Source organism: Barbatula barbatula, assembly GCF_947034865.1.
Source record: "Barbatula barbatula genome assembly, chromosome: 15".
NCBI lineage: Eukaryota > Metazoa > Chordata > Actinopteri > Cypriniformes > Nemacheilidae > Barbatula > Barbatula barbatula.
In genome coordinates this window covers 22,559,465-22,582,715 of record NC_136778.1, presented here as the reverse complement: position 1 = coordinate 22,582,715, position 23,251 = coordinate 22,559,465, and the positions used below count along the sequence as shown (strand labels likewise).

Here is a 23,251-nt window from a genome sequence, read left to right as displayed (position 1 = left end):
CTCTGTCATTAAGACGACGCTCCCGTCCGCCAGCTCAAACCACCAAAGTGAATCTTAGCAGAAGAACTGCAGAGGTTGTGTTTGTGTAACCGGCGGTTTAAGTGACCTCGGATCAGAAGAGCCGGCTGTCGGATAGAAGGGAATTAGATTTTGGGTCAATAAATGCTGCGAGACCTCCTAAACTTCCTCACGTCTTGGAGCTTTATTCAGGTATTTAGCGTTGAGGTTAGAAGCTTATGTCAATGAGATCCTCAGAACCCTGCTCTCATCTTTAATTCCTCACGGACACACTTTAATGGAAGTTCTATGGTAATCGCAGCCCTCCGTCAGCTCAGGGGTTTATCTCGGACCACAACACACATCAATACGGCTCAAGAAGACGAACAAAACCTAAATCTACTGGGTCACCAAAATGGAAAAATGTAGAAAATAACATGTCATTTAAAGTCATAATAGCAGGGTGTCACGATTCAGTTCAATAGACTCTTTTTTTATATCATAGGAGAAGGTGATTGGTTGAGCTCAAGTCATTTCTTGTCTTTTCTGGGACGTTAGGGCCGCAACAAGCGATTATTTTGATAATCGACTAATCTATCGACTATTGTGGCGATTAATCATTGAGTTCTTACTGTTGTCAAACATCTATCAACACTGTTGATATTATTAGTACAGCAAACTCGACAACAAAAATATTTGCTCACTATAAATTAAATCGTTGCAGCCCTATACAGCATAAATATTTTAAGAAAGTGTTGTAACCAAACAACATTGACTTCCATTGTATGAACACAGAACCACCGAAAAGAAAGATCTTTGTTTGTGTTTCACAGAAGAACGAGTCACATACAGGTTTTGAATGACACGAGGAGGAATAAATGATTAGAGTTTTTCTTTTTTGGTGAATTGTCGTTTTTGAGTTATACAGAGATGATCTGATGCTATCAGCGTCTCTGTGCCGTGACGAAAGACGAATGACAACATGATGGAGGAATAACTGCAAAACCTTTGGAGTTTTGCTGAGAAACTCTGGAAATCAAGTCTTAAAATACCCTGAAGCCGTGCGATTGATTTGAACAAAACTCCCGCCATGCATGACAGAATCACAGTTACAGATTCACAGATTCAGAGAGCGTGAGAAGCTCTCAGTGATGCTCCACAGTCATGTTCTTCAGACCGGAGCACACAGCTTTCAATTTCAGCTTGTGTTAAAATGTATTAAATAATCATGTATGAATGTCGTCGAAATGAGATTAGCGACAACAGTCGTCCTTCTGGGATCCTTCTTTATAGTCGTCCTTCTGGGACGCGTGAAGCAAATCATTCAGGAATCAGTTGTAATGAAGTTCTCCCCTTACAATTTACACCCAAAAAAATACTCTAGCGCTTGACATCACTATAAAGATGTATTTTATACTACAACATACCATTTGTCTGTGATGTGCACGATGACAAGATGAGGAATCGATTAATACAACTGAACCATTAAAGGAACAATACAGTGTTTTTGGGAGGATCTAGTGTCAGGAATACGGATGCAAGATAACATTTTTGGCCATATCGGTACCGGCCGATATATTATAGCCGATAAATCATAAATAATTTCCTCTGGTTAAACATGTGTCTTTCTGTCATTAACATTCACTTACTGCTATTAGCAAAACATTGTTTGTATATGTAGATAAAACAAAAGTATATTGTTTGAATCAGACTGCTCTCTTTCGGTCTTGACTTCTGGCTATTAAAAACATTTTTCTTAGAAAAGTTTGAAGGTTAAATAATCTTTAACTAGTGTAAAGTAGCCTTCGTACATGATTTTCAGGGGGAAAAGAGAAATTGCAGTGAATGTTTTGATATAAAAGCAGTTGTGCACTTTTTGCCTTTTGTTTCAGTCTTAGGAAATGTTATATTATTATCTACATACTGTATATCGGCTTCCAATGTTAAAGAATCATCGGATATCCATCCATCTTCTTCCGCTTCTCATAATCATCGGTTATCAGCCAAAATTCACATATCGTTCCATCCCTAGACATAAATGCAAAATAATTTACAAAACAATGTCTTCAGAGGTGTATAAAGACCTTACGTAATGAACCGTTATATTTGTAATAACTTAGAATAAGCTATTTATATCTACATACACTGAATTCGCAGCCATGTTTTGTACAGCAGCCATAACCAGACAAAAAACTCTACAAAACGCGTTTCTTCTTGCTCTCCCCTGCGGTGTAACGTTAGTGGTGAAACGGATCGCGGATGAAACGGATCACGGATGATCCGTACGGATCGTACCCTACGGTTCGGAATGCACGTGACACACGGATTAACTAAATGTATTCATCATTTAATATTGTACGTGCTCCCTCTCCAGAACAATATTAAAGCTGTGACAGATAAACAATGACGTCAAAACTGCTCCATCACACAGCTAATATTACAACAACATATCTTGGTTCTAACAAAACGAAAACAATTTTACTCACATACTGATCCGAATCAAAGCAACCTCCTCGGGGATGAATTTTTCTCTCCAACGTCTCTCTGCTGGAAAGTATCTCCATAGAAATCTATGAGTATCTCTGCTAAAAGCTTTAGTACCTGCGAGTCCTAAGGTGTCTCTGCTGGAAAGTCTTTATAACATTCACGCATGTCCTTGCTCCTGCCTGACTTTTATCCTTCTAAAATACAACACTAGTGGCCGCGTTAAATCAAAAACTGCGCCTTTAAAGAAAATAGACCAAAAAGGGTGATGAAAGGAGGAATCGATTTTCCCTTGATCTTTTGACGTATAAGAGGTTTTGATATCATTTATACATCCTGCAGTTTCATATATTAAAACGTCCTCATAAATAATGAAGTCAATGACACAATGTAACAAATTTTTTGGAAAGTTGTGTTTTGCTTAAATTTTTACTATGAAGTTTAACATGCTGAATACGAAAGCCGTTTTTTTCACCATCGATGGTACTCACAAAAACACAAAATATGTTCACACATTTAAACATTTCTGTATCATTACTTGTACGCAGAAATGACAAGGTACTGTCATAACAGTTTAACATAACAGTTACTAAACTTAAGAAGTGTACATTTAATTGTTTTTGTCTTTTATGACTTATTCTGTCCTCACGAACCTAGTTACAGACAAAGTCACCCATCACCGTGTCATCCCACCTTCCCTGTGCTACAGACATTTCTAGAATCCTCTGATAGTGACATTTGGAAAATATGTGAAAATGAGTACGGTTTTTGCTTATTTGCAACATACTGATATATCGTAAATAATGATTCTATGATAGCTAAATAAATATACACTAAAACCCACTAAAAATACATTTTCCCACAATAATTAGCACCACAGAATTGTACAAGAAGTATAGAAAGGTCGGGTGAAACAACACTTTGTTATGAAAGTGATTTCCGGAAAACTAGAGTGTGAAACAGCTGGATGTTTTCAATCAGGTCATTTTCATATGACCTGCTTACAGCAAGACAACAACACCCACTTTTACATTATCACAAATTTGGCTCCGCCCAAAGGTTATTGTAGGATGAATGGACATAAAGAAAAGACGGACAATATAACAACACCTCAACTATTCTCTTGAAAGATTTAATCCACACTGAAAGCTTCGGAGTTCTGAGGAAGATTGACCTTGTTTTTCCTTCCTCGAGTTTGTCTCCATTTAGCTCCACAACATCCTAATGACTGCACTTCTAAATTATTCACAACATTATGAGTCCCGTGTATGACTAAAAATAGACATCATTACAGTGTGTACCACCACCGAGCTCACATCACTGCAGAAAAACTCCGGTTCTATATATATATATATAGCCAGGATCCTCAGGAGACATGAATAAACATCAGCGCGTCTCCTCGCGAAGGTCCACACATCCATTCAGACCTGCCAGAACAGAGACACCACGGCTCTCCTCGGACGCTTCGGCAAACACATCAAAGACATCCCGCTGCGCTTTGCTGTGCGCAGCTTTCAAAGAGTAAACACAGTGTTAAAAAGAGCCCTGAATCATCATTCATCCCGTACTCTGCACTTTCTTCATCTCGGCCAGAGATAATCTGGTGGGTAAAGATGTGCTGCATGACAATGAAGGGAAGTAAACTATGAAGAATGGAAGAGGTCGCCCCCCGAATAAGGGAATTGACAAAAACAGCACAAAAACAGAAGATGAAAGTTCAAATAAAAATGATAATCATTCGAAAAACTTATGATAATAGATAATAAAAAATATAATGATAATAATGCTATTAAAAACAATTGGCTGGCTATCAGTCTGTTAGAGACGGATGCATCAAACAACCTTGATTTGATGTCTATACTATCAGGTGGCAACGTAACAGAGCTGACCAATGAAATATTAACATAAGGGGTGAGGTTTGCACTTAACTGTTCGTGGAACAATCACGCACATCAAACAGTTAGAAAACATCACACAGTTAACACACCACGGCATCAGTTACTGTATAAGACAATGAAATATTAATATATGGGGTGTGGTTTAACTTCGTTTAACTCTTTGAGGAAAAAATTGCGCACGTCAAAAAATAAGCACAACGGCTAGCGCAGAATCATACAGTAACAGAGTTGACCAATGAAATACTAACATCATTCAATTCAATTTTACTTGTTGCAGACAGCTTTACATAGATCATAATAAGACATTTAATCAAAATAATACTAGGGGGAAATTGAAAGAGGATGTACGGCATTCTCTATGCACTGATACACTGATGTCAGTGGATTGTCAGAAACTATAAATTATTAAATCGAAGTATATTCAATTTAGGTATATAATTATTATTTTAATATAATGTATATTCTTTTTATTGTTATCAGGACTGGGATCCCAAAATTGAAATAAACCAGAACAATTTAAAATAATACCAAAACATAAGGAAAGAATATATTTGTTAAAATACGTTAATGTGCATGTGTTGTGTCAAATGCAAGTTATTTATATTTATGGATTTAACTAAATCAGCAGTCTCCCAGTGAGTAACAGTGGCAAGGAACCAGAACTCCACTATAGATGTCTCTGTGTACAAGAGCGCTGATAAAAACCGTGGGAGACTCAACCGGGAGAGCCAGTTCTCCTCAGGCATGTTAAAACAGCACTGCTGCAACCATAGAGAGAATAATTACTGGAACTGTGAGATTCATCGGAAATAGTTTGCAGGCCACATGAGGAGTGAGTGGTTTGTGTTTAACTGTTGGTGGAAAAAACACACACATCAGTCAGTTAACACAACACAGCATCAGACAAAAACAGAGTTGACCAATATGATTTTAACATCATGTGCACAGTCTCATTTAACTGTTTGGGGAAAAATCACGAGACAACACAACATTAGACAGTTAACACACCACAGCATCAGACAGTCAGGAAGTTGACCAATGATATATTATATATTCACTTAACTTTTTGTGGAAAAATCACAAACATTTAGCACAACATCAGACATTTAGCACAGCATCGGACAGTAAAAAGGCTGACCAGTGAATTATGAACATTGTGGGTGGGAGAAAAAAATCGACTCAAATATGAATCGCGATTCAGTCATCTAGCGTTTCAAATTGATTCACAAATTTACAGAAATCGATTTTAAATGTTATAAGTAAATATGATAACATGTCATTGGAACAAAAATGGCAACCGCGAGAGAGGTGCAGCACCCGGTCCAGTTTAGCGAGAGAACACCTCACGCGGAGCAAACACGAGCATTAGAGAAAGAGAAAACCATTCAGCCCTGTTGTACTAAACGTCAATATAGACGAAATATATTTCAGGATGGTCTTTCTCTGCATCTACTCTGTGCAGTGAGTGGCTTCTTCAATAAACCATACCATATTTTTGTTTGAATTTTCAATGAGTGCAATATAGCGTTTCCCAAACCTGTCACTGTTTAGACTCAAGAACATGATCATACTTCTGTTAATATGCAGTTTGTTAGCCAGCTCACGAGACTAAATCCCCTCTCTTCTGTGTATGACAGCCATTAGGGGGCAGTTTGCTGAAGAATCACGAGACCTCATTGACAAAAGACAACGAGCGCAGCATTAGTTTTGTAATGTGAAATGCTTTGGATAAAGGTGTGGGCTTTGAGCACACTTAAATTGACTATTTCATAGATTTTTTTCAAATCAGATGCATCTGTCATTATAGGCAAATCATGTCATGTGACCTTCATCCAGTAAGACCAAAGACTTCATCCAGACGAAGAAATATGAACATTAAAGTTCTTTACAGCTAAAGAGAGAGGTAAAGAAGGTTCATTCCCCGTACTACTGCTATTTTGACATGTACATCCCCCAAAATATAATTAAAGAAAATTAAGCTATGACATGAAGTATTAGAAAATGAAATACACAGAGGATAACTACGGTCTTCATACAGTAACATGTACAGTCTCTAAAATCATCGAAACTGACCTGTTTTTATAACGTCACAAAATAAAACATGGAATCATCTTTGAAGTTTAGTTAGTTAATGACCTATTATTAGCTGCTCTGTTGGCCTTCTCAATGCATTAAGCAGAAGAGTCGCTGTATCAGTGCAGTAGTACAAGAGAGATGCTGCAATTAAGTAGGTTAAATATAGAAAAGCCTCAAGGCTGATTATCAGGTGTAAGCCGGGTTTCCTCGCTGCAGTATTTCTCCTCACATGCCCGACACACGCACGACACATGAAGCCTGCTGCTGAATGAAGCAAAGGAAATGATTGAAAATACTTGCACACACTCATCATCAAAGTGAGTCTTAAGACAGCATGAGGGTTTTCATGTTAACTCACAGCAACAAGATGATACTGACCCACTTCAAACTACAGACACACACGTCTTCAAAAACACTTCCTACGAGTTCTGCTGCAGACCTCGGTCAGAGACTCAATTTGAGTCAGGCGCTTCACTTCTATAAATAAAGTGAGAAGAATAAGGTATATAGGAGGCGTGAGGCAGCACCGCAGTTCATGCCATGAGCACTAATTAGGCTGTTTAACAAGATTATCTGCACCTGCTGAAATCCCCACAGGTCCACAGGAACAATGTCCATCACTCCAATTCTCAGGAACAATCACACGACTGCTGTGAGCGACAGAGAGCGGATGTTCTTCATCAGAGCGCTTTACATGGACTGTTATGATATAATTACCTAAATACACAACGGTTCATTTACTCTTAAGGTTACACTTTTTTTTAATGGTGTTGCGTGTTGTTGACATGGTCAACTTAAGAATATAGCTGCAAGCTTCAATGATGGGCATAAGCACTACACCATGGCTACCGTTTATCACCATGAATTGCTTGTTAAGAGCCACACTTCACAGATCATGAAATTGGTTAAACTGTTTTATCGATATTTCGCGATACTTCAGCGATATTTTGAATGAGCTTTTAGTTTTAGACGCATGGTAAAGGATTAGTTCATCCAAAAATCATCATTTGCCCACCCTCAAGGTGTTTCATACCTGTACATATTTCGTAGTTCCTCTGAACACAAAGAAAGATATTTGAAAGAATGTTTGTAAGCAAACAGTTCTGGACACTATTGGCCACAACAGCAATGAAATAAAGGACTGTGGTAGTCAATGGCGCCCCAGAAGTTTTTTTTCCCCACATTCTTCAAAATATTTTTTTTGTTTAACAGAACTACACAATGTGAAGGTGAGTGAATGATGACAGAACTTTCATTTTTGGGTGAACTGTCCCTTTAAAATGTTTAAAGTTCCTCTGTGGGTAGTTGGCACCAGTGAAGTTTTAGTATATTACCAGCGCTGTGGAAAGATCTGTTAAATCTCTTTTTAGTATCGACTTGGAACTGAAGGACTGGATATCGCCCGCTCCTATCGTGTGAAAGCCTCATTAAGTGGCCAAATCTTGTACGTGAAATCTAATTTGTGTGGTTCTGTCTAAATTGTCTAGAAATCTGATCTACTTGGATAAAAGCGTCTGCCAAATGCATAAATGCGTGAGGGCTTAGTGGTAGAGTTTAATAAATATATTTACATTTAGGCATTTGGCAGACGCTTTTATCCAAAGCGACTTACATTGCATTATCCTATACATTTATACACAGGTATCTGCAACACACAACCTTGAGTTGTAAATGCAACGCTCTTACCACGGAGCTAAAGGAAAGCTATTTATTTTATAATATATATATATATATCTTTGTATAAAACATTGTTCTGTCTGTTTGATGTCCTAACACATTCTAGCGTCTGTGTGTGTGTCAGGCTTAAATGATTTGGGTTTACACGTCAAGTCTTCTCACTGTGTCTGTGCACTTCTCACGTGCATACGTCAAATTTGATGAAATAAGTGATGCCACAAACATAAAAATGTATCATGACATGAGACCGATATTAAGCATAATTATTTAGCTCCAAATGACAATCTTGAAAGTGTTTCATCTTCTGCATTCACGATGCTCACGTTTGTGTACTGCAGACAATGAAACCTTATTGAGCAAAAATAGGCAGATCGGGGTTAAATAGGCAATAGTATCTTCTTCTAACAACCTTCTGCATCTGCCATGATAATACTATAAAGATCCTCTGATTGTGTAATCATACAAACATACCCCACACTAAACACACACAGTGAACTCTCAAGAAGGTTCAAGGCTTAAAGGCAGATCATTAAAAAACACAAGAGCTCGCTGTAAATCATTTACACTAAAGACTTGATTGTATGTGTACACAACAAGTGTAAACTTTCCATCTGCGTGATCTGTATAATGAAACGCTGATAAAATCATTAACAGCTGAACAGCCATTACAGAACTGACAGAAGAGAGAGAGAGAGAATCACTAACATGACTGTCATTCCTGTGGAATTATTGGAAGCAGCTCGGAGTGCTTGTCTATTTTTAGGTTCATGAAATATGAATGGATCGACATGAATCTGTTGTTCTGCAGATGTTCTCTGAAGTCCACAAATATCTTGTTTAACACAGGAAAAGCAAACTAAGATCCTTCTCACCTGCTTCTAGCGGCACCCTAAAAATAAACCCCCAGATCCATATTATCTGTCCTAGACGGTTCTCAAAATTAGAATTAGTGTGTCTTAAATCACAATATGTTGAAATAAGAGTTATTTTCCTTGGACACTCAAATGGCTGATATTGCTGAACTCAGTCCAAGAGGGAGGAGTTTAGTGGCATTTCACTCTATTTAAAAAAACTGATAAGGAATGCATTTCAGCGGGGGGCATGATCCACAAGGGGGTCCCAGCTGACTTCCAAGGGGTCCTCGAGATGACCAATAATTGAAAAAAGACAAAATGAGCACTGAAGTACATAAAACATTTGTAATTATTTAGCCATTTTGTTATGAATAAAGATTTTTTTCAGTTAATGTCAAGCTCTACATTTTGTTTTGTTTTAGCCTTATTAAGTAGAGGGGGGCCTGAAAGTCAAAAACGCTTTCTCCCGTTACTAAAACACCATAGTAGAAGTATTCAAATCGGGATGTAGCAATGATAAAAATAAGTGTCACGTGAAGACCTAATAAACCATCAGACGTACACAGAAGATGCTGATGGAGTCGTGATGTCATTCTTTGTTGTTTTAAGCGTAAAGTGAGTCACAATGAACTACAGTTGTACTGAATACAAACAGAATCTTCATCGAACCTTCTTCTTTCTTGCTCTAAAGAACATCATACAGGTTTAAACAAAACTGGGGTAAAGAAATCAGGATGAAAATGTGCATTTTGGGATTCTTTAAAAACACTTTGTTAACACTTACAAAAATAAAGGAAGTTTTCTCACACTCCAGTTATAGGAAAGGTGTTTGTGGTTCATAATTCATCCTTTTGATGTTAAATTCTTATTAAGTGTTTGCCTCCAAGTTCATAATACAGCTTTAGCCTAAATATTGCACGAGCAGCGTTTATCTTTATAAAGTTTTCTGTTCATAGCAGCAGCATTGAAACTGCTGAACAACACCGAATGCACTGAAACCGTCAGACATTTCTCTGAGGACTGCGACAGTCATTTGTATTCTCCTGTCATTCCCTGTAGCCTTGCTTTTTTCTCTGAACTGCAGATTAAATTCAGGTAAGATAGCCTTAATTTTGCAACTAATAAATCATCTACATATTTTATTAGCTGTGGACCACAGGGCCTCGGCATGAACAAGGACGACCGGTGAATAATGACTAACAGATCTCGATCAAACCAAACAATCTGCTGCGTCTGCAGCGTTTCCAGCAGACCATCACTTATCTACAGGCCTTGAGAGTTTTTAAAAGGAAGATTTCTAAACACTGTGGCCAAAGAATCACATGAGGTGAATTATAATAAGCTTTGAACAGTTTGAGAAAATTATTTTCTGTACAAAAATGTGGTTTAAAGAAACCCTTTCTGTGCACCCCATGACAAACGCATCTGCCGAATGGACTGTAGTTATGATATAAGAATCAAAACAATATTTTTTACTAGGTATCTATCGTCCAAATATCTTTCTCTGTGTTCATCAGAACAAAGACGTGTATAGGGATTTGGAACAACTCAAGGCTGAGTAAATGATGACCTATGGGTGATGTATCCCTTTAAGATAATCAATAAGCATATTATGGAAACAAGCATTAAAACATGTTCAAGCTCAACTGCATTGTGGGTTTAATCTCAAGGATTAACAAATACTGAGAAAAATATATATTTGTATTGTAATGCATTTTATTTGGATAAAAGCCTCAAGCATATAAAAATGCTGGTTTATACGTGATCACTAAAGCACATCTATTTCCCTAGAGAGAACATGAATCATATTTTGAGATACGCAGCGTGGTCTGAGACCGGAACATGACATGCCAGTAAACCGCCTTATAAAAGCATCGGCGCTTGCGGGATTATTCACATCTCACTGAAATGCACTTAAAATAATGACATCATAATGTAGTGTTCTTCACACTGCTAGTTCATGCGTGTCTGATCACGGCACATCGCCGTACCCTCCCAACTCAAGAGATCCGGACATGAAGTGAAAGTGAAGCCACCATTGTTTTGCACAGAAGATCTAGGGTTGAATGATTTGGAAAAATAATAGAATTGCTTGATTAATTGTATTTATTTGTATCACACTTTTCATAATATACTGTATATATTGTTTAATAGGAATGACAGATACATTATTCCATTATTCAGTCTAATGTTCCTGAGCCACTGGGAGGTGTGAATCTGCAACTGTGAACTGTGATAACATTTTCCAGATACATTTAAAGCAAAACACCATTGGACCAAATGATGAGCCTTTTTATTACGTGAGTCTAATGACATGCAAACACTGCATTCAATGAGTCTGTGAAAACAAACTGCAGGACATGCATTTCCTACATGTGCACATACTGTTATAGAATTCAGATGCTCTCATAAGTTCAAATAGAGTACATTTGTAGTTTGACAAGATCTGACAGACAGCTTGGAAAACAAGCAGATTGCAGACAAACTCATGTTGTCACATGCATTATAGAGACGGAGCGCTCTAGTGTAACACAACAAGATCTACAGATGTATACTGGACAACTACATACACATCACAATTCTGGATTAGAGAATTCTAGAGATTCAACAAAATGCATTTGAATGTTATAAGTTCATATATTAACGTAATGGTATTAGAACAAAAAAGGTGGAAGTCAACCACGGTGACTTCCGCCTTTTTGGTTCGGAGCAAACACGAGCATTAGAGAAAGAGAAAACCATTCGCTAAACGTCAATATAGACGAAATATATTTCAGGATGGTCTTTCTCTGCATCTACTCTGTGCAGTGAGTGGCTTCTTCAATTCACCATACCATATTTTGGTTTGAATTGTCAATGAGTGCAATATAGCGTTTCCCAAACCTGTCACTGTTTAGACTCAAGAACATGATCATACTTCTGTTAATATGCAGTTTGTTAGCCAGCTCACAAGACAAAATCCCCTCTCTTCTGTGTATGACGGCTGTTTAACACTAATGAATCACGTTTATTTACTGTTATACACTTGTTTTAATGTCATCGAGAATGGCTTTATAGGGCACTCGGTTGAATTAAATACAATATGTGGCAGTTCAAAGACTAGAAGTGAAAGTGCCAAGACCAGTCTGACTCGGAGCATCGTGACCCTAAGAACCGATTCTGAATCGAATCCTGAGTGACCTAACGATTCCCACCCCGGCATTAATGTCTTCTGAGGACGTAGGCTTAAGAGAAAAGCGCCAAATAAAAGGAAGCTGGTCGGAGGATTACATGTGCTTGGCGTGACCCCGACTCACACCCGGTCCAGGACAGAGAGCATCCCTACAGGAGGTCATCTGTGTTGGGGTTTAATGCGTGGAGCTGTATTAGTGTCGCTCCAGTCACTCCCAGGACACAATGTCAAGAGAGAACAGCAGTATCGCATTTAACTGCACGTTTCATCAATACTTCATTCACATTTCACATGCGGGCGGTCATGAATACTACATGAATGAAGATCCATTTGCTCTGACTACATCAGCGGCACATTAGACGCTTCACAGAGCCGTATTGTGTAATTCTTCAACCGTTTTTCAGCCGGTTCAATACGTTTCATTCAATCACTATAATTTGATATAAGTGGATTACCTTGAATCTCTCTTTCAAATGTTAACCAATTACACATGACTGGAAAACCTGCAGGCTTCTGGCTTGTTAGTGGTGAGGGAAATTTGTGTATATCAAACGATCTGTCACAGCGATTTAAGCTTAAAAACAGCAGAAGTACACACAGGGATGTAGAATCCATTACAGACCACTTCACAGGATGTAAACACTGGTGCAGAAGAACTTACGGTTTCATGCTTTTACATTTTATTACTTACATGTGTCATTTTAGGACTGAAAACGATTAATCACATCCAGAACAAAAGTTTGTGTTTACATAATATAAGTCTGTGTACTGTGAATATTTCTTTTGTATTTATATACACATACAGTACATGTATAAATGTTGAGGAAATATTTAGATGTATTTATTTATATTTAACAATAATTAAAATGATACAGGTTTATACATTTTTATATTGTTCTTAAACATATGCATCTTTTACTCAGGGTGAGATTACTCTTTAAAAATAGTTTGACAGCCCTTATATATGTATAGAATTATATTTTGAAGATTGTTTTGAAGAAACAACAATGAACCCCACTGACTTCCATTGTACGAACACAAAAGCACTGAGACATTTCTCTGCATTTTTCTTCTTGGTTCAACTATATACTTTAAAAATGCTATAATAGAGATTTTGTATAAGAAGCATGTAAAAGAACAGCGGCGTGAGGTGAAGCTGAAGAGAGAATGGATGTGGGTAAACTGAAGCACTATATATGAAACGAATCAGATATAAAGCTGCATTGACAGAACGCTATATTAAAATATATAGACGGGTCAGAAAGAGCGTTCACAGACATGAGAGTCTCTTCTCTCTATCTGAATCTCATATCCATATATCATAGTTCAATAGCAGCTCCATTATTGCTCGAGTCAGGACATTTAAATCCACGAGTGTGCATGTGGCCCACATTCTCCTCCATCATTTGCTTGACTTCAAAGCTCTATTTTTTGCTACATTGATCCCTGGGGCTCAGTCGTCCTCTTTTCACTGCTCCTGTCAGCGATTACGCAGTAAAAAAAAAAAGATCAATTACATTGTGAGGCTGGCGGGATCTCAGAGAAACAGGCCGTCTGCTGGAAAACTCGACGACACGCGCACAAGCAGCTCACAAATACTCCTGAAAACCGTGAGGCTCTGGGAACACTTCACCCACACATCAAACCTCTGTCCTTTACGTGTTGTTCCAAACATGTTTTGTAGGACTTCTCTGTATTTTACTGAATACGACAGGTGAATCTGTGAAAGATATGGAGGATGTTGTTTAACCTGTAACAAACGCTCCACGTATATTGAGGTTATTCAAATATGACTATTTAACACTTCAGCTTCTTGAGGAGACGGAATAACGAAGCTTCATTCAACACTGCCTCAAAACTAAACACTCAACACAACACTGCGACTTCACTCTGTTGTATTCACCTATAGGCTATATATTTGAACTTCACTTTGAAAGGAAGGAAAATCAGCATCTCTGTTGTCTAAGCGGACGGCCACTAATGCTTCTCATCGGTGTCATGAAGTTAGTTGTGAAGCTCCTTTAGAGCGCCGTCAGACCGTAACCTGCAGTAGCGGTTTTAGGCACGGGCGAACCAGGCAGTCGCCCGGGGCGGCATTTTTTCATGTCACATGGGGGGCGGCACCGGCACGAGCAGTAAAAAAAACTCAGGGCCAAAGCGAAGCGGTTTCCTATTATCTATCATTCATTCATTGTGTGGGGAATCGGCAAATTGGCGCCCCTGCATGCTGAGAATGTGCCGTGTGTGTGAAGGGGAGGGGCGCACACAGGGGATAGTTCACCTCTAGGTGTTCACATCGAACGCGAATGAAGCGTTAAGCGTGAGTGATTTACATGTTAAGTCAATGCAAAGATGCGATGACCTACTTGCGGTGTGATTCGTTGATTAATTGAGAGTTGATTAATCTGAACTTTGGCGAAAATTCGCGCTTCCAATCAGGAGCTTTCTCTAGTTGGGCCGTGATTATTTACATTTAGTCATTTAGCAGACGCGCTTTTATTCAAAGCGACTTACAAAGAGTTTGAGGAGCAATAAGCGATAGCCTATGTCATACAAAGAGCAATAGTACAATATGTGCTTATAACAAAGTTAGTTTCAACAAAAGCTAGACCAAAACCTGTTGAGAGAAGAGTGTTAGTGTATGTTTTTAAAAAAAAATTATTTGTCTGTTATTTGGAAGAAATTATTATGACTTAGCGTGACAAACTTAGCCAGCGGCAGAAGCCCCTCCCATGACGCAAATTCAATTAGTGGGCTAAAGTCAGTCACACACCAACTCGACTTTTTTCCAAATACATTTACATTTCATTTATTCATTTGGCAGACGCTTTTGTCCAAAGCGACTTACAAGTAGTTTTTTACAGTTTCACATTACTGCAGAGAAATCAGGGGTAAGGTGTCTTGCTCAAGGCCACATCTGACCCACTAATAACCAACATTTATCCATAATGCAATGAACACAGGCCTATAGTTCCTGCACATTTTAGTTTTTCTGAATTGTGTGAAATGGCTAATCAAAAAATAAGTAATACAAAACGATTATGGCCGTGACTCGTTTCCTGAGTGACAGTGTTTTGGGGCGGGGAATCTGTTGATTGTCTAGTGCCAAATAAACAGAGATGGACAGGAAAAGGTCAAAGCCATCAGGTGCACAAAAAAAACGGATTCGTGCAATTGATCAATTTTATTTTCTCTTTCACTTATGTTGTTATAAAAAATATGACGGTTTGTCATCATTTTGTGTGTGTGTTTTATTTGTATTTATAAATTTTTCTGGGAGGGGGGCGCTCAAAGGTGGTCTCGCCCGCTAACCTGTGTTCTCTGTCACAGCGTCTCAGAGCTCAGTGCACTCACTGTAATCCGTTCACCTTTTGAGGGTTTTGGTATTAAATAGTTTTTATTATCACATAAAATGTGCACCCGTACTAAAAACACAATTGGATGTTCTACTAGATGTTCTCAAATAGCTAAAAATCATTGAGAGAATATATATATATATACATATATATATATATACATATATATGTATATATTGTGTGTATAATAGAAACAGATAACCTTATATTGTTTCTAGTTAATTAAAAGTGTAATATTCTTTATACTTTTTCATGCTCATTACCCGTACAGGCAGTTTTCTGCATTTAAAAGATGTTAAACATAATTTCTATTTTAAACATAATTCTAATTATGTTTTATTATATACAATGTATAAAAACTTGCTTAGGCATCATTGTCCTGGCGTTTTTTAGCAAAGCATGCAATGAGATTGACAGTTTTAATGGCAGGTCAGACAATAGTACACCAAAATAAACACTTTGTCATTATTTACATTAGTGTTTGCTCTGGCTCACGGAATATTGCTTAAAAACCCCTTCACCGTGAAATAAAATACCACGGCATGATTTTAGTCATGTTGCCAACCGCTAATGGGAATTTAATGGCAATGAGATGAAGACTAATGTAGACGTGAGTCGCTGAGCTGGAAGTGAAGGTGTTTCATATAAACACAAACCATGTGCCAGATTTGGACCTCAGAGAGGACTTGTGTCAGCTGGGTGATGACACAAAACATTTTCTCCTCTTCACATAACCAGAAGAGTGAAAGAGAAATCGAACCAGTTCATCCAGACACATGGAAAACCTTCAAAAGAGCAGATTTGACTCAACCGTGAAAATCCTCTACAAACAGAGCTACAAACATTTCATCACAATCATTTCAGAGAACTGTAATTATTATGAAAATAATGATTATTATGCATTGTAAATGTAAGGTTTGTTGTCTAAATAACGTTGTATGTCCAAACCTGTATACACAACACAACACAACACAACCTCTTTCTCTCTCTCTCTTTCAGAAGCAGACCAAGAAATGGTTTCTAGTTCTAATGTGATCTGGAAGCGTCTTTTTAACAAGCAGTTCCTCGGCATAAGAAATCATTTCAATCCCGCACACAAGGGTTTCTGGAACACTTCTTAATGATTCCTTATTTACATACTCTCCATGGTCCCAGTTGCTAGGGTGTTCTGGGTGGTTGCTAGGAAATTGCTAGGCTCGCAGTACACAGCTCATCAAACTTCACTCCTATGTGTCTACAACCTGGCGATATATGACTGACTATTGTTGCTCTATACCGTAGTTGCTGCTAGGGCGTGGCGACAGTTGTCATGGTAACGCTTTAAGACTGCTCGACACTTTGAGACGAATCAAAAGAGCCAGTGTTTCTATAATAATCTTCATTCATGTCACAGTTGCTGGAGATGGTTGCTAGGGTCATCTAGCTGGTTGCTAGGGTATGACTAGGGTATGAAGAACAGCATTTCCTGGAACTGTGTGTGTGTGTGTGTGTGTGTGTGTAGGCAAATCGTTCTTCTTCTGTGTCCCATATTTGGAGTTTCTGTGCGAGAGCGTCCTCTGGCTTTCGGATGTTGCGGCATTTAACCGTAATTCATTGAGGAAAGTGAGTATAAGTATTGCAAGCTTTATCGTCTCAGCCCTAATCTGCTGCATTGTTTCCACGTCATATTTGAATAAATTGCTTTTTCCTGACAACGCAACCTTATTTCATGGGACAATGGAGCAATGTGGATGTAAACACAACTGTCACTGGAGCAAAAGCAGATCATAAGAAAATGTACGATTGAGATAATGTACAAATGCATACAAATCAGCTAACGAATAAGTAAAGTTTGTCAGAATTGTATGTGAAACTGTATTGTTGGACAGTCCTTCCCAAGGGCGGATAGGAGACAGTATGAAGCGCAACACCAGCATGTACAGTAATTCCATTAACATGAAACACGAAGTTTCATGACCAAAGAAGCTTGAGCAGCTTCCAATTAGAATGCCATCAAATCAGCTACAAAAGCCACTTTCACACATGAAACCCCTCAAAATCCTTTAAAATGGTTTGATTAACTTCAAAAAACAGTTCCAGGAAATGTAGCATTTACATTTTTATATCCATGTGTTCCTTTCAATGTTTGGTGTAGAAAAAAGAATATAGTGACTGACATTTAAAGGGGTAGTTCACCCCAAAATAGAAATTCGGTCATCATTTACTCACCCAGACATTGTTATAAACCTGTTTACAATTTTCTTAGTATACTGCACATAAACTTTGTACAGCTTTGAAACAATTTCAAGGGGAATAAATGTGACTGAATTCTTATCTTTGGGCGAACTATCGCTTTAAATGTGTTTCACATTAAATGTATTTAATGTATTATTTAATTTATGTATGAGCATTTCATTTTGATCTTCGTGACTTCGCTTGAATGCAGCAAAATTCATACAGAAATTACATTTGCAAAGAAAGCCCAGAGGATGATTTACCCAGCTTCACAGCTGAAATAACACACATTTTGACTAAATTATTCAAGCTTTAACAACACTACAGGCTCCACATTTCTGCTTATTAACCCGCTAGAATTTGGTCTACTTACAGTATATGTACATAACCAAGTTTATAAAACCGCGATGAAAAACGTGAGAAGAGTGTAAATATTTCCACTCACATATATTCCCCATACGGCAGCAGTGTAATGACACGTTTAATGGCCTCTCATCATCAAACACTCCCATGACGGCCATCATATCTATGAAGCTTAACAGCACCATTTTCCTTTAATATTGATGGCATTTACTGCTCTCAACTGAAAGTTTCTAAGTTTTTAGCTATAGGACAAGAAAAGCGTGGCGATTTCTCAGAGTTCTATATGAAGTTAGGATTGAATTTGAGCAGTGAGGGTAAAAAGCAGTGGAGAGTGAAAATGAATCAGACAGCGTATGGCAGAATACACACGAGCAAATGAATTATGGCAGGAGTGTGTAATTGGCAGAAGCCGACATGTGGCGGTAGGTCATCGGTGACAGTCACGCTGGTCTACTAATGAGAGACTTACGTAACATGAAATAACTCTTCCATCTTTAAACGTCTCATTCTGAGCTACAGCTGCGATTGGCATAGCAAAAAAATAATGATTGTTTTCACACAGGTTTCTGTCTCAAGCTCAATCTAACTGTCTGGCTGGTGTCAACAAAGCAAAGCCAAAGTGTTTGTACTAGGGCCGCTGTGTATTGGCAAGAGTCTTGAGATACATATAACAATAGATGAGTCACAATACAATATATTACAATATATTTAATTACGATACATATTGCAATGCTTTTTAAATAAAAAAAGAAAAATAGAGCTTGCTGTGGACCACCTCGTGTATCTTTTAACAGTCCACCAATAGAATCCATCACATACCAGTAGACACCATTAACGTTTCCATTAAAACCAATACAATTCCCATTATGACCATTAAATCCATTACATTTTCTATTGTGTTTTGATCAGGGTTCTATGTATGCTCACTCTTGCTTGGCCGTATGGGCTGAATGACATTAAACATGATTAAAAAATAAATTGATAGTAGCAAACTATATTGCAATAGTTTGTACTACAAATTATTACTATACTTGATTTTTCAATTTCTTCTACGCATGTACAGATTGTCTCTACACCACCTTCTGGTCTGAGATACAAAAAAATTACTTTAAACACTTTAAATAATAACTTAAATAAAAAATTATGTGATAAATACGAACACATTTTTGTGTTATGGAATTGTTAACATGAGTTATTTTGTGTTATGTTGTTGTGTAGTCCCATTTAAATGAACACATGTTTTGATTGTCTTTATCACAATTTTTTCTTTTTATTTCACTTGTAGTTCAAGGATTGTTCAAATGCAATTATTTGTACCTTTTCATTTGACTAAATGTAACTAATTTACGAGGTGGCTAACTCATCCTATCTCTTTCGTACGTTTAAGTAGGATTTGAGGGGTGTTGCTTTTTTCTAATAAACATATGTTTTTGTAACATAATGCATATAATGCAAATTGATACAAATTGGCCACCTCGTAAAATAGTTACGAATTCCCTTAAGATCAGGCGGAATGTTTAAACTATGTTTTATTTTAAATTTGTTTCCAAGGGATAACAATATTTCATAATACTAAATGATTACTTCTTCAGCTTGTTTTTGCCACAGGTTTGTTTTGTTAATGCCAAATTAAACATGCTGTCTGCCCTCGCTATCATTTATAACCAGTGCCATGCGTTCTTTTGCATTTTGTCATGTAAACGGTCTTCATTTCCCATCATGCAAAATCAAAACACAGCAATTACACGAGACCTCTCTGATCTGTTCTGCATGCGACAGACGTCTGTGCCTCAGTGATTCTCAGATTCAGAGATGAGGGAGCGTCCAAACTGTAGAACTACACAATTGACAACAAAAGTCATTTGAAGCCATTTTCCAGAAATAATGTCTGCATCTCTGAATGTCATTTATAACCAGCGTGATTTATCTTCAAATTCAAAGCGAGTCGCGGCACGGAATGCTCTTCTGAAGTTGCGTCACAGTGCCATCCGATTCGGCATTCAGATTCTGAATCAAACAAACTCGATAAACATCACATCTCGTCCTGCCAGCAGAAGACGAAAGGTTTGCCTGTCTGCAGTCTGACATGACCTCACTTCAGACGACACACCTTATGTGAGGAAAACAGGGAATGATGGGAATAACAATACGAAATGGTGTGGAATAGAAGTGTGTGCGTGTGCGGGCAGCTCTGTGGGAGATTAGAGCTCGTCAGCCAGAGACACACTGACATATGTGGCATTATTTATAGCCGGCAGATCCTCTCTGAGGCCAGAGGACGACTTATTGTCAAAAACTAAAGACCTGTTTGGACCTTTGTCAATCTAAGATGTGCAGTCTGCTCCTGAACAAACATCAACTTTTCCCCAGTAACGTGCAGCAGAACATTCAATCATTTATCCAAATGTTCTGAATGCAAGTGTAGTGTTACATGTTTGGATGATTCATGCCGAAGTTCAAACCCCACCGTGCATCAGTTAAAAGAATGAGTGCAGTCAAAAACATTAATCCCGATGAATCCATTTCAAATGAAATGTTTGTTTTCATATAATACATGTGTGTGGCGTTTATTTAAACCCCCATACATGTGCATATACAGTACTGTATAAAAGATATACAATTTAAATATAATTAGCATTATGTATGAATATAAACATATGTTATTGATATATACAGGCATGTTTGTGTATTAATATCTACATGTGAATACACATGCCACACACACACAGACTATATTATACACACAAACATTTATTTTGGAATCAATTAAATCACAATTAAATCGATTTGACGGCACTAAAAAGAAGGCAACTTTATTACAAATTCAGAAAAAACATATGAACTCCAGAAGAAGGTACTATATATTGTGATTCTACACTGTAAAAAAGGATGGGTTGTATCCAACCAGCATTGGGTCAAAAATGGACATTAAAATAGGAAATGGAAATGAACCTGTGCTGGATTGTTCCAACCAAATTTGCTGGGTTGTTTAAACTCATTGTTGGATATAAACATTTGTCTGGGTTCATTAAACAGACCGCTGGATTTGTCCATTTTTGACCAAACGATAGCTTGACATTTGCCAGAAGCGCGTCTCTACGTTGTTCTAATGATAACGTCCCGAGTCCAGCAAAATCTGTATGCTGGTTTCTGATCCTCTACAGATTATGTGACGGATAGGAAGAGTCGTGTGACCCGTCTGTAGTTTAAATGTCTCTGTAACATCATTATGGTCACTCACTAATCTCTCTGTGTCAAAGGTTAAACATCTGAACAGCAGAGCAAGATGCTCACGCAGGGATATTCTCTCAAACACATTCATCTGTAGTGTGTCACACAGTCTCACCAAACCAAAGACGAGATGAGAAAAATTTACTGCTACCTTTAAAAGATGAGCCTACTTATAGTTGTTCCAATGACTATCCAAGCAGTTATATATATAGGCTATATATAAAAGTATAAAAATGCGTAAAAGAACGTTTATATTATATTTGTTATAACGGGAGTTCTAGTGGTTTTAATGAAAACCATAATGATCTCTGTGGGTCTCTAGTGTGTCGAGTTCTGTTGGTGTGATGGTTGTAATGGCAAACAGCTGATAATAATAAAAAGCATAATGGAAACCATTAAAACACTGTCATAAAACATGGGCAATAAATGTACCCATCTGCCACTGGGACGGTAGCCTTCGGAAAGGTACCATTTAGGTACATATACATCCGGTACCAATATGGACCTTTGAATGAGTAGCATGCAGTCTTTAGTTGTTAAGGGTACCGGCCCATTGACCGCTTGGGGCGTTTCTTACCATTTTGTCTGGCAGTGAATTCCTGTTGTTTTCTATCCAGCAGGGTTTGACAAATTCATTTGAGATGCGATTTAAAGTAATCTCGTGACATGTGTTTGGCCATTAAAAGGGCATGTAAATCTGCATATAAGAATTGGAAAAGCAATGTGTTTTAAAACAGTTTTACACAAAGACCCTTCAGTGTTACGGCATGTGTGAAGTTCTGCATTTCTCATTAAACAAACGGCAATGTTTTATGTCCTATTTAAACATGCCTGTTGTTTGTCCCCAAAACAGCTCTTGCGGTTTCGGGAATACCGCGGTTTCCCCGCCGCGCTCGACGGTATCACAGGCTGCTGCTGTTATTGAGCAGAATCTCTTCTTGATCATATAAAAATCGATCAGCAGAAGATGCTAAAGTGCGATCGGAACTAAAACATTTCTCCTGGTGGACACGATCGTGCTTTCATATTCCTGTTCAACTGCGCGTGTGTAGTTTTCACAATATCGAAGGCTTCGTTTTCTTACCTTTGACATGAGCCGTCGGATCACGTTTATCCATCGATGTGCGTTAAACGGACAAGTTTGTTCTCCGATTTCTCGGGACGGTTATCACAATTCCTCTCGTTTCCATGTCGATATGCGCGTCCACTGCGAGCAGAAACACATCTGAACACATGTGAAGTCCGTGTGCTGATGCATCACATCCCAAAACACCTCAACGCGAGTCTTTCACGTCCATTTAACGGGATGTATTTACTGATAAAACTGACGATAACTTCATACGCGCGCCCGCCCTAAAGAGACTAATGTAAGCGCCTGCATATGTACAGATGCCCTGAGACAGCCGGTGATCGGATCCCCCTCTCGTTGAGAAACGCGCTCGAGGATGTGATTTCGAAAAAAAGACAAATCCGATTATTTGTTGCGACGGTCTTCCGCTCTGCGGCACGCGCGCGACGCGGGGAGGAGCGTCAGCGCAGCGCGAGACGGACTGAACCATCACAGCTCGCTTGAAAATCGTCTTAATGTGTCACTTCTTTGACCTTCTTTTCTTCTCTCTTCTTATTTTGAAAAGCTGCTTTATTGCAAAACTATGGGAAGCGCAATATAAATCATGTTTGGTGGGCAGTTTTGGGAAGCAGGTTCATTATTTACCAGTGGAAGCGATATTCTTCTGGAGATGTGTTTAGAGGTTGTTTAGTGACTTCCTCTGGATCTTGATGCCGTGATTGATGTATTGTTTTATTTTACGGTCAGAAGAATGAGTTTAATGCTGAGGTCAAACTGAAATAGGCTTTTCTATAGGAAACTATCCTAAGAACCAACTCGTCACATGACAAAGATTTATTTCTTGTCTGTATTTGTCTTCT

The 23,251-nt window shown here is 38.1% G+C and overlaps 1 protein-coding gene across 1 annotated transcript in view; it reads right to left on the bottom strand.

Moving 5' to 3' along the window:
* The window catches only part of lrfn2b (leucine rich repeat and fibronectin type III domain containing 2b), a 50,164-nt gene extending 27,341 nt beyond the window's left edge, over positions 1 to 22,823 (bottom strand). Inside the window, exon 1 of the mRNA XM_079474768.1 lies at positions 22,407 to 22,823. The gene's annotated coding sequence lies outside the window, so the exon portion shown is untranslated. The remainder of the gene's footprint in view (positions 1 to 22,406) is intronic.
* Between the last annotated feature and the right edge of the window lie 428 nt (positions 22,824 to 23,251).